The following is a 13,752-nucleotide window of genomic DNA, read 5'->3' as shown; positions in this document are numbered from 1 at the left end:
CAGAACTGAAGCCATTGTTGATTGCAGAATGTTTTAGGTTTCATAAGCGGAATCAAAAGGAAGGGGAGTCCATTTCAGTGTACACGGCTGAATTGAAGAGATTGTCTGACATTGTCAATTCAGTAATGAGCTTAATGGCACCCTGAGAGATCATTTAGTTTGTTGAATCTTATATGAAAGCATTCAAGAATGGCTCCTAATTGAAACACAACTCACATTTAAAGGAGCAGTTGAAATCACTGTTTCAATAGAAACCCCAAACAGAGATGCAGTGGAGAGTTGCAGTCAGGAATGTAAGTGAGCATGAATAAAACTGTAGCGTTTAGATGGAGGTCTGCCTGGCCAAAGAAATTGTGGTACCATTGTGGCAGGGCCTCACATACACCAGACCAATGCAATTCTAATGTAGATAGATAGATACTTTATTGATCCCAAAGGAAACTACAGTGTCACAGTAGCATTACAAGCACACAGATGTACAAATATTAGAAGAGAAGTAAGAAAGAATAAAAATTAAATTTTCTCAAACAATCTAACAGCATGGGGTCATCACTTCCCAGCTATAGGTTGATTCATTATAGAGCCTAATGGTCAAGGGTAAGAATGACCTCATATAGCGCTCTTTGGAGCAGCACAGTTGTCTAAGTCTATTACTACAAGTGCCAAGTAGTCATGCAGAGGGTGAGAAACATGGTTCTGAATTGCCAGGATTTTCCATAGGGTCCGTTATTCTACCACAGCCTCCAGAGTGTCCAGTTTGACTCCTATAACAGGGCTAGCCTTTCTAATCAGTTTATTGAGGCTGTTGGCATCACCCGTTTTGATGCCATTGCCCCAGCACACACCACCGCATAGAAGATTGTATTGGCAACAACAGACTGGTAGAACATGTGACAGAGAGGCCTGCATACTGTAAAGGACCTCAGTCTCCTCAAGGAGAGGTGACTCTGGACCTTCTTATACACAGCCTCTGCGTTGGTGCTGCACTCAAGTCTGTCATCCAGATGCATCCCCAGGTACTTGCAGGTCCTCACCATATCTACTTCCTCACCATCAATAGTAACAGAGCAATACAGGCTTAGTCTTCCTAAAGTCCATCACCATCTCCTTTGTCTTACTGCTGTTGATCTGCAGATAATTCAGTTTGCAATATTTCACAAAGTCCTCCACCAGGGCCCAGTATTCATCCTCCCATCTTCTCTTTGTACACCCAACTATTGCTGCATCATCAGAGAATTTCTGCAGATGACATGACAAATGCTGTATCTGAAGTCTGAGGTATACAGGGTAAACAGGAAGAGAACCAGTATAGTCCCCAGTGGGGTCCCAGTGCTGCTGATAGCCATGTCTGACACACAGCTCTGAAGCCAGGGCAAAGCTTGTAGAAAATGCAACAAAGTAAGACACACAAAGAGCATTTCGGGCAGAGAAAAATAAATGGACTGTACATGGAAGAGAAAAAGCTAAAAAATTAAGGTATAGTTTCAAAAAGAGCACTAATCTGCATTCTGTTGAGGAAAACTCTGATAATGAAAGTGACACTGGGCTGCACAGCCTTGAAATTTACAATTTGAAAGCTAACAATGAACAATCAACTACCACTTCATTAGAGATCCATCCACCATTTGCATACCACATCCCCTACAATAAATTCAACTGAAAGTGAATTAAGAAAGGTATTGGATGATGTCACAACTGTCTCCGTGGTGTTCACCATGAACATTGCCCAACAAAGGACAAACAGGTGTTGGTGCTAACCTCTGTGCATTTGGTTGGAAAGCATATTGATCATGCTGCTCAGAGGAAGTATGAAACTGACAAATGCAGTGATCCAACTACAATAGTTTTTGTAGGTAACCTATCTGAGAAAGCCTGTGGTATGAAACTTGCAAAATGAGGCTTAGTTTTAAACTGGAAGAGAGTTCAAGGAGCCTCAGGAAAGTTACAAGCATTTCTGAATCAAAAGAACCAGAATATACTTTGTGCGGATTAAGGTTATTGCATGAACTTCAAGTGGGAGACAAAAGGCTGCTTGTAGGAGTAGATGCAAAGACAGCTGGATCAACGGAAAGCCAAAGCAAAAGGAGTCAATGGAGATATGAAAATAGAGGTTTTGTCAGATGATGTGAACAAGGAAACCAAGAAGAGAGATCAGATTGTAAAGGGAGCAAAAGAAGGATTTATAAGAGAATATTCCAGTGAACTAAATTCACCTTCCCAAAATCAAGATGCACAAACTAGAAAAAAAGAAAGGCGACTACTGCTGTCCGAACCTCTTTCTGTAGTCTCAGAGTCAACTCCTTCAGCCTCCACGGAGGCCCCAGAACCTGAGATTGTACTTACAGCCACAATTTTCACCCGCCAAGCAGAGTGTTTCCCCCCCCCACCCCCACCCACCCCATTAGGAAAGATGTTATCCCACAAAAGTACAAAATCCTCTACAGCAATTAAATATTTAGGACTGAATGATATAATTAAAATTTACTATGCTGTAAAAGTCTGTATATAGAAGTTGTATTATATAATATACTCTGTACATAGTTGATGCATTCTCTATTGAGTTGGAGTTTTTAGCTAAACAGGCAGGTGTGTGCGTATTTGATATTTCAGTAACATGTGGGTAATCTTGTATACATATTGGTTGATTAAGCATTCTTGTTTGTTTAAATAATTCATTACGGGTTACATGTATAAATACGTGAACTGCAAATATCCCACTGCCATGTGACACACGCACGCCTCGCTTAAAGTAAACCCAAAGTGAGACTCACATTTCAGACTCCTGTGTCTTCCTTTGACTTAGTTTAATGTTTGAAGCTACAAAGCGTAACATTGTTTTTGTTTTAATTTTAGTTACAGCAGATTTGGCTAATTTTAACTTTATTACTACTAACAGTGTTGATCCTTTACTGAAGCACACAGCCAACTAACAGCTCTGTGAGAATTGAATGGGTGCAAAAGTTAACCAAGTATTCCAGCATCCATGTCTGGTACACTTCCAGAATTCCAATGTAATGTGCTTTGGGATCACTGCAACTATTTTAAGGGGCTATTCAATTCAGACTCCACATGGTTTAGAAGCATTTTGTAATTCAGTTATATTTTCCCCAAAAAACAGGAAGAAAGTAACTTCAACTTTAGATAGTTAAGTCTTCCTGTGTTTGACAAGGTAGCATACTTACAATGTTCAGATTGTTACTAACACAGTGTAAATTACATAGCTAAACATATCTAGAAGGCAACTGGAAAATATATTCTGTACACAAAAATAACACAAAATCTGCCATTAACGATTCTGCCTAGCAAACCATCTGGTTTTGTTCTTGCCCGTCAATTGAGTAATTATGCTGAGGATCTAAAATTGATTCAGATTAACGATTGAAGATTAGCCTTATTTGTCACACGTACAGTACTCTGAAAGTCTTAAGCGCATATACTGCGGAAATAGCTAGGGTGCCTGAGAAAGGGTATTTGTCAACATGGAGTGGAGAGCGGGTATATAAATCTGGTGGGAGCAAAGGGTGTTGTGAAGGGTGAAGGTGGAGCATCACGGTGGGGGGGGGGGGGGGGTGTGGGACAGGTGGCTGAGATACCAGGCAAGGGCATTTGATTCCTAACAATTGGTTTATTGATCATTACAAAATGTCTCTCTAGTGCTTCCCGCTCCCTCCCCTCTCCCATCCCCTTTTCCCAACCATGATTCCCCTTTCCCTGCCCCCTTCCCACTCTCAGTTCACAATAGAGACGCATATCAGAATCAGGTTTATTATCTCTCATGTATGTCATGAAGTCTGTTTTTCTTTGTGGCGATGGTACAGTGCAATATATAAAATTACTACAGTACTGTGCAAAGTCTGGGCACCCTGGGTCCAATACAGTACATCAAAACAGTGAAAAGCAGCAACAATCACCTTGCCTCTGGTGTGACATAGAATGCCCATAACCTACAAAACCTAACACTAACCCTTAAGCCTTTGGGATGTAGAAGGATTGGAGCCCTGGAGGAAACCCATATGGTCACAGGGAGAACTTGCAAACTCTTTACAGAGAGTGGTGGGTTTTGAACTTCAATCTGCTAGCGCGGTAGAGTGAAGCACTAACAACTATGCTACTATGACACTCCTAAATTGAGTTATTTGCATAACTCACTGACCTAACTTTATCTAATAAAGTTCTGACACTGACTGAACCTGTCACTAGCATTCAATTCCATTTCTTCTAATGTGAATTATTTTCAAATTAATCCAGGGTGTCACCAGGGAGCATCTTGATCATAATTCAGAAATGGATGGTGTTGGATTGCGACATTTTGATCTAAGGTTCCTTCAGAAGGCAAAGAAGAGGCAGAAAACTTGTTTCTTTGGGATCTTTTTATTAAATGATAATACAACAAAGAATTGGAAATGTAGTATAGCAAAAGTTTAGCAGCTGAGAACAAAGAACAGGAATGAATAAAAAAGATGGCATGGCAAATTGTTCAACTCTTTTTCTATCATAGCTAAGAAACTTACTATTCAAGTTTGTTGATAAGAGTTAACTAAACAGATGGCCTCTATTTAAATAATGCAATACCAAGAGAAGCTTCCAGAATCACGCAAAGAACTGTAACAACTAGGGGATACACTGAACAATTGCACATACATAAACTGACCACTAGGAAACATACTAAACAGTTACGTGTATATAAGTAGCTATATAAAATCCAAGCAAGCTATTAATTGTTAAGCTGTAAAGAAAATAACAATTAAACATTCTAATCCAGCAATGGATATAGAGTGGATTAAAACACTTTACAATGGTGGTGAGGGACATTTTACCAGATTGAGTACGAGTTAGCATAATTATATCAGAAATAACTGCTTTTCAGAGTAAGGGAAACATTCAAGAAAGGATATGTCTAAATACGTTCCCAATAAAAAGTAAACTTACAAATTGAAAACCTCTGCAACGAAACTATCTTAGAGTAGGACAGACAAGAGGGGCAACATAACCATTGCTTAGAGTAGCCTTGCTTCAGGGATCATAAAGGGTGCTGAACTGAAGTCAAAATGTAAATTTAGAAGGCAAAGAAGATGCATGAAGGAATACGAGCTATTAAATTGCAACACCAAAATATATACTGTATACGCCCAGTGGTCACTGTGTACGTTCTAGCTCTTCTGCAGTGTAGCCCATCCATTTCAAGGTTGGACATGGTGTGCATTCACAGATGCTCCTCTGCACAACACTCTTGCAATGTGTGGTTCTTTGAGCTACTGTTGCCTTCCTGTCAGCTCGAGCCAGTGAGGCATTTTTCTCTGACCTCTCTCATTAACAAGGCACTTTTTCAAAAAGAACTGCTGCTCACTGGATGATTTTTGCCTTTCATACTATTCTTTGTAAACTCTAGAAACTGGTGTGTGTGAAAACCCCAGGAGAACAGTATTTTCTAAGATACTCAAACCACCCGCTCTAGAACGAAGAATCATTCCACTCAGCAGATTCTGGGGTACCCAAACAGCTTATCTGGCACCAGCAATCATCCCACTGTCAAAGTAATTTCATTTATGTTTCTTCCCTATTTTAATGTTTGGTCTAAACAACTGAATCTTTTGACCATGTCTGAGTGCTTTTATTCGTTGAGTTGCTAGCACAGGATTGGATGATTAGATATTTGCATTAGCAAGAGGGTAAACAGGTGCACCAAATAAATTGGCCACTGAGTGTAAATAGATTTAATGAAGGAGGATAATAAACAAATGAGTAAGTCTGTTGAAGAACGAAAAGATAATTTATATAGATTAGTAGCCTTCCAGTTCTCTAGCACCACATTTTATCTGCAGATGAAATATCCTGTACATTTCTAAATGAATACTTTGCACCTGTCTTCATGATACCAGTACCAACATTAAGGAAAATATGAAGAACAGAAAATATGAAAAGAAGCAAGAGAGAGCACATATTATAAGTTGGTCTATAATTGCCATACGTAGAAGTACAGTGCAAAATTTGTCTTGTGTGCCATTCATAGAGATCAATTCCTTACAATGGTGCATTCAGGAGTACAAGTTAAAATAATGATAGAGTGCAGAATAAAGTGTTAAAGTTACAGAGAAAGTGCTGTGTAAGTAGATAATAAGGTGCAAGGTCATAACAAAGTAGATTGTAAGGTCAAGAGTCCACCTTCCCATATTAGGGAACCATTCACTAACCATATAACCATATAACAATTACAGCACAGAAACAGGCCATTTCGGCCCTTCTAGACAATGCCGAACGCTTACTCTCACCTAGTCCCACTGGCCCGCACTCAGCCCATAACCTTCCATTCCTTTCCTGTCCATATACCTATCCAATTTTACTTTAAATGACAATACCAAACCTGCCTCTACCACTTCTACTGGAAGCTCGTTCCACACAGCTACCACTCCGAGTAAAGAAATTTCCCTCATGTTACCCTTAAACTTTTGCCCCCTAACTCTCAACTCATGTCCTCTTGTTTGAATCTCCCCTACTCTCAGTGGAAAAGGCCTATCCATGTCAACTCTATCTATCCCCCTCATAATGTTATATACCTCTATCAAGTCCCCCCTCAACCTTCTACGCTCCAAAGAATAAAGACCTAACTTGTTCAACCTTTCCCTGTAAATTAGGTGCTGAAACCCAAGTAACACTCTGGTAAATCTTCGCTGTACTCTCTCTATTTTGTTGACACCTTTCCTATAATTCAGTGACCAGAACTGTACACATTACTCCAAATTTGGCCTTACCAATGCCTTGTACAATTTTAATAAACTTATAACAGTATGATGGAAGCTGTCCTCAAGCCTAGTGTTTGTGGTTTCAGGGTTTTTTTTTAATCTTCTGCCCAATTGGAGGAAGAAGAAAAAAATCTCTGTGGTGGCAGGGTCTTTAACTATGATGGCTGCTTTACTAGGGCAGCAAAAAGTGTAGATAGAGTCTATGGAGGGGAGGTTGGTTTTCATGATGTTCTGATCTGTGTCCACCACTGTCTTAGTTTCCTGTGATCATGGACAGAGCAGTTGCCATACCAAGTTGTGATACACTGATGCACCAAGATAGAATGCTTTCTTTGGTGCATCAATAAAGATCGGTGAGGATTAAAGGGGACAATACCGAATTTCTTTAGCCTCCTGAGGAAGTAGAGATCCTGGTAGATTTTCTTGGCCTTGGTGTCCTCATGCTTGGACCAGATTACTGGGGTTGTTTATTCCTAGTAGATTAAGGGGTTTAAATATTAAAATTGGGCATTTCATTACATATCTCAACTAAAATGTTTCCCAAGCTCTTAAGTAAAACAAGGGAGGATATAACAAAAAAAATTCTTTGGCTATGGTGTGATGTTTGAGAAATAAGTCAAGTAACAACAGCCTAACATTAGTTATGGGGGATAAAAGTCTGAGAGACAGCTTAAGTCAGCAAAATTGGGGGCAGAGATTAATGAAGAACAACTATCATCCATTTGTTAAGGGAAGGTTCTGTTTGTTAGATCTGGAGATGTTGCAAATAAGGTTCTTCAGAAGTCAAGGATGAGGCACAAAATTTATGTTTACAACCACTTTATTAGACGTTCACCATAGGACAGGTCAGACAGGGTCATCCTGTACCAGCAAGCAAGGCAACTAAATAAAGAAGCATAAGCACAGGAGATTCTGCAGCTGCTAGAAATCTTGAGCAACACACACAGAATACTGGAGGAACTCATCAGGCATCTTTTATGGAGGAGGATAAAGTCAACATTTCAGACTGAGATGCTTCATCAGGACAAGAACATAAGACTATTAAAATTAACAGGATTAGGCCATTCAGTCCATTGAGTCTGCTCTGCTATTCCATCATGGCTGATTTATTTTTCTTCTCAACCCCATTCTTCTGCCTTTTCCCTGTAACCTTTGACATCTTTACTTATCAAGAATCTATCAACTGCTGCTTTAAATATATCCAACAACTTGGTCTCCAGAGTCACCTGTAGCTATGAATTCCACAGATTCACCACTCTCTAGCTGAAGAAGTTCCTCCTCATCTCTTTTCCAAAGGGACATCTTTCTATTCTGAGGCTGTATCCTCTAGTCCTGGACTCCAAACCCCCCACAGGAAACATTTCTTCCATGTGCACTCTATCTAGGCCTTTCAATATACAATAGGTTTCAATGGGATCACCTCTGCATTCTACTAAACTCCGGCGAGTACAGGCCCAGAGCCATCAAACTTTCCTCACATATTAACCCTTTCATTCCTGGGATCATTTTCATGAACTTCCTCTGGACATTCTCCAAAATAAGCACACATTTTTTTCAGATAAGAAGCCAAAAACTGCTCACAATACTTACAACACCTTCTGTGCAGGCTTTGACCACCAGAAGATGGAGGAACCATCATGCATCCCCACATCTCCCGAAGATCCTTGGATCTCAGAATCTGAAGGTGACATGTGGGTTCCGTCAAGAGGGTGAATTCAAGGAAAGCATCCAGTCCGGACAAAGTACCTGGCCGAGTATTGAAGACCTGTGCTGACTAATTGGCTGGTGTGTTCACAGATATCTTCAGTCTCTCACTTCAGCAGTGTGGATCACATCTGCTTCAAGTAGGCTTCAATCATAGCAGGCCCAAGAAGAGTGTGGTAACCTGCCTCAATGATTATCACCCACTGGCACTTACATCCACAATGATGAAGTGTTTTGAGAGGCTGGTGTTAAAACATATCAGCTCCTGTCTGAGTGGCGACTTAATTCCACTCCAATTTGTCTACCGGAACAATTGGTCCTCATTGCCACTTCACACCACCCTGGAACATCTGAACAACAAAGATGCCTACATCAGGATGCTCTTTATCAATTATAGCTCAGCACTTAATACCATCACCCCCTCGAAACTAATCAGTAAACTCCAGGACTGGGTCTCAATAGCCCCTTGTGCAAATGGATCCTGGATTTGCTCAGTTGCAGAACCCAGTCAGTTCCGATTGACAAAAACATCTCCTCCACAATCTCCATCAGCACAGGTGTACCACAGGGCTGTATGCTTAGCCCCATACTCTACTCACTTTACACCTATGACTGTGTGGCTAAGTACAGCTCCAACACCATATTCGAGTTTGCTGATGACACCACTGTTGTGGGCCATATCAAAGGTGATGATGAATCAACACATAGGAGGGAGATAGAAAATATGGCTGAGTGGTGTCACAACAACAACCTCTCACTCAATATCAGCAAGACCTACAAATTGATTGTGACTTCAGGAGAGGGAAACCAAAGGCACATGACCCAGTCCTCATTGGAGGATCAAGAAGGTGGAGAGGATCAGTAACTTTAAATTCTTGGATGTCTCTATCTCAGAGGACCTGTCCTGGACCCATATTATAAACATAATTGCAAAGAAGGCATGACGGAGCATCTACTTCCTTAGAAGGCTCAGAGATTCGGCATGACATCAGAAACCTTGACAAACTTGGTGTAGTGGAAAGTGTGCTGACTGGCTGCATTATGGCCTGGTAAGAGAACAAAGATGCCTATGAGCAGAAAATCCTACAAAAGGCAGTGGATTCAGCCCAGTACATCACAGGTAAAACCCTCCCAACCATTGAGCACATCTGCATGAAACACCATCGTAGGAAAGCAACATCCATCATCAAAGATCCTCACCACCCAGGCCATGCTTGTTTCTCACTGCTGCCATCAGGCAGAAGGTTTCAAATGCCTCAGGATTCATATCTCCAGGTTCAGGAACAGTTACTGCCCTCAAACATTGGGCTCTTGATCAAAAGAGGATAATTACACTCATCTATTGAGCTGTTCCCATGACCGATGATACCACTTTAAGGACTCTTTATCTTGTCATTTCATGCTATCATTAGTGGTTGCTGTTTATTTATATTTGCCTTTCAACAGCTTGTCGTCTTCTATTCTTCCTCTTTCATTGATCCTGTTTACAGTTGCTATTTTAAAGTTTGCTGAGTATGCCCACAGGAAAAAGAATCTCAGGCTTGTAGGTGGCGACATGCATGTGCTCTGATAATAAATTTTACTTTGAGCTTTAAACTTTGGCAGTTTGACCAATGTCTGACAACAGAAGGGTCGACTATTTATTCCCCTGCATAGATAGTGCCTGACCTGTGAGTTTGTTCAGCATTCTGTATGTGTTGCTAAAAAAAAAAGCAACACGACCATAAGACCATAAGATATAGGAGCAGAATTAGGCCATTTGGCCCATTGAGACTGCTCCATCATTTTATCATGAATGATCCATTTTTCCTCTCAGCCCCAACCTCCTGCTTTCCCCCTGTATACCTTCATGCCCCAACCAATCAAGAATCTGTTAACCTCTGCCTTAAATATACATACAGACTTGGCCTCCACAGCTGACTGTGGCAATGAATTCCACGGGTTCACTGCTATCTGGCTAAAGAAATTCCACCTTATCTCTGTTCAAAAAGGATGCCCCTCTATTGTGAGGCTTTGTCCTCTGGTCTTAGACTCTCCCAACACAGAAAGTATCCTCTCCACATCCACTCTATCAAGGCCTTTCACCATTTGATAGGTTTCAATGAGGTCATCCCTTCATTCTTCTGAAATCGTGAATATAGGCCCAGGACCATCAAATGCTCTTCATATGACAAGCTGTTCAAAATTGGGATCAGTTTTGTGAACCTCCTTTGAATCTCCTCCTGTTTCAGCACATCCTTTCCAAGATAAGGGGCTCAAAACTGCTCACAATACTCCAAGTGAGGCCTCACCAGTGCTTTCAAAGCCTCAGCATTACATCCTTGCTTTTATGTTCTAGTCCTCTTGAAATGAATGCTAAGATCGCATTTGCCTTCCTCACCACAGACTCAATTTGAAAATTAACATTTAGGGAATCCTGCACAAAGATTTCAAAGCCTATCTCCATTTCATGTATGACCATACATTTTCTGACACTGTTTTCCATCTGCCACTTCTTTTCCCATTCTTCTAATCTGTCTAAGTCCTTCTGTAGCCCCTCCTACATCCTCAAAACTACCTGCCCCTCCACCTATCTTTGTAATGCAACAAAGCCATCAATTCCATGAACCAAATCATTGACATATAATGTAAAAAGGATCAGTCCCAACACAAACCCCTGTAGGACACCACTAGTCACAACCAAAAAATGTTCTCTTTATTCCCACTCTGCCTCCTGCCAAGCAGCCACTGCTTTACCCATGCTAGTGCATTTCCTGTAATACCATAGGCTTGTAGCTTGTTAAGCAGCCTTCTGTGTGGAACATTGTCAAAGGCCTTCTGAAAATCCAAGTAGACAGCATCAACTAATTCACCTTTGTCTATCCTATCTCTTCAAAGAATTTCAACAGATTTGTCAAGTAAGACTTTCCCTTGAGGAAACTGTGCTGACTATGGCTTATTTTATCATGTACCTCCATGTCCCCTGAAACCGCATCCTTAACAATCAACTCCAATAACTTCCTGGCCACTGAGTTTAAACTAACTGGCCTATAATTTCCTTTCTTCTACCTCTCTCCCTTCTTGAAGGGTGGAGTGCCATTTACAATTTTCCACTCTTCAGGAGCCATTCTAGGAAATGGTGATTCTTGAAATATCATTACTAATGCTTCCACGATCTCTTCAGCCACCTCTTTCAGAACCCTGGGGTTTACTCCACCTGGTCCAGGTGACTTATCTACCTTCAGACCTTTCAGTTTCCCAAGAACCTTCTCCCTAGTAGTGGAGACTCCATGCACTTCATGCCCCCCTGACACACATTTCTGCCATAATGCTGGTGTCTTCCACAGTGAAGACTGTTGCAAAGTACTTATTCTGTTCATCCACCATTTCCTTGTCCCCCATTGCTACCTCTCCAGCATTGTTTTCCAGCAGTTCAATACCCACTCTCTCCTCTCTTTTATACTTTATGTATCTGAAGAAACTTTTGGCTTCTTCTTTAATATTATTGGCTAGCTTACCTTCGTATTCCATCTTTATCTTCTTAATGACTTTCTAGTTGCCTTCTGTTGGTATTTGAAAGCTTCCCAATCTTCTAACTTCCCACTAATCTTTGTTCTATTATATGCCCTCTCTTTGGATTTTATATTGACTTTGAATTCTCTTGCTAGGCAAGGTTATATCATCTTGCCTTTAGAACTTGGAGCATTGTGTCCAGTTCTGGTCACCTCATTATAGGAAGGATGTGGAAGCATTGGAAAGGGTACAGAGGAGATTTACCAGGATGCTGCCTGGTTTAGAGAGTATGCATTATGATCAGAGATTAAGGGAGATGGGCTTTACTCTTTGGAGAGGAGGATGAGAGGAGACATGATAGAGGTGTACAAGATATTAAGAGGAATAGATAGAGTGGACAGCCAGCACCTCTTCCCCAGGGCACCACTGCTCAGTACAAAAGGACATGGCTTTAAGGTAAGGGGAGGGAAGTTCAAGGGGGATATTAGAGGAAGGTTTTTCAGTCAGAGAGTGGTTGGTGCGTGGAATGTACTGCCTGAGTCAGTGGTGGAGGCAGATACACTAGTGAAGTTTAAGAGACTACTAGACAGGTATATGGAATAATTTAAGGTGGGGGGTTATATGGGAGGCAGGGTTTGAGGGTTGGCACAACATTGTGGGCCGAAGAGCCTGTAATGTGCTGTACTATTCTATGTTCTATGTTCTATGAATACATGTTCCTCTTTGGGCTGTATATATCCAGAGTCTTCCAAATTGCTTCCCGAAATTCCAGCTATTGCTGCTCTGTCATCAACCCTGCCAGTGTGCTTTCTCAATCAAGTCTGGCCAACTCCTCTCTCATGCCCTTGTATTTCCCTTTACTCCACTGTAATACTGATACATCTGACTTTAGCTTCTCTTTCTCAAATTTCAGGGTGAATTCGATCATATTATGATTACTTTCTGTTGCACAGACATGGCAGTGGATAGAACCCAAGTGCTGGACACGGGCGCAGAGGCTGAGGGGGAAGACGCAGCCGTGGTAGAGGGCGTGGGAAGGGTTCCAAGGAGGGTCTTACCCAGGGTCTTGGTCTTGGCAGGTAGTTCAGCAGCAAAGCTAAACATAGAACTGATCGTTCCAAACACCATGGAGCGAGGATACTCGTATGCGAGTCAACTAACAAACTAGCACCTTCTAGTAGAGGTCGCAGGATCTTTATACTGCTCAGGTTGATGGAATGCAAGTGTTCCCAATAATCAGAACCAGGGGATGGATGGGGAACTAATGAGGTGTTAAAGGCCCAATTCCTGAGCAGGACGGCCAGGTGCCAGAAGGGGCCATGACACTTCCCTCCAAGGGTTCTTTTCCCTTAAGCTCTCTCATCAATTCTAGTTCACTACACAACACCTAATCCAGAATAGCTGATCCCCTACACTAAAAAGCTATTTCGTAGGCATTCTAGAAAATCCCTCTCTTGGAACCCAGCACCAACCTGAATTTCCCAATCTACCTGCATTTTGAATCCCCCATGACTATTGTAACATTGCCCTTTTGACATGCATTTTCTATCTCCCGTTGAGATAGGAATGGCCCATTCTCTCTCTTTATACTTTGAACCGCTCTGAACCAGTTTAGATAAGATATATGTGAAGGTACAGGTGCCATCTGAGTCATATTTCATCTTTGCAGACAAGGAAACTGTAGAAGTATAGAACCAAAAATACTACAAACTACTAAAAGTCTACTAACACTTACAAACATATAAGCAAGCATAAAGCAAGCTAAGGCTACAAAGAAAAAGATAATGAGAACAACAATCTGGACCCAAATCCAACA

Source organism: Hemitrygon akajei, chromosome 3, assembly GCF_048418815.1.
Source record: "Hemitrygon akajei chromosome 3, sHemAka1.3, whole genome shotgun sequence".
Classification (NCBI taxonomy): Eukaryota; Metazoa; Chordata; class Chondrichthyes; order Myliobatiformes; family Dasyatidae; genus Hemitrygon; species Hemitrygon akajei.
The sequence above is the reverse complement of the archived record's forward strand: the minus strand, read 5'-3'. Positions refer to the sequence as shown.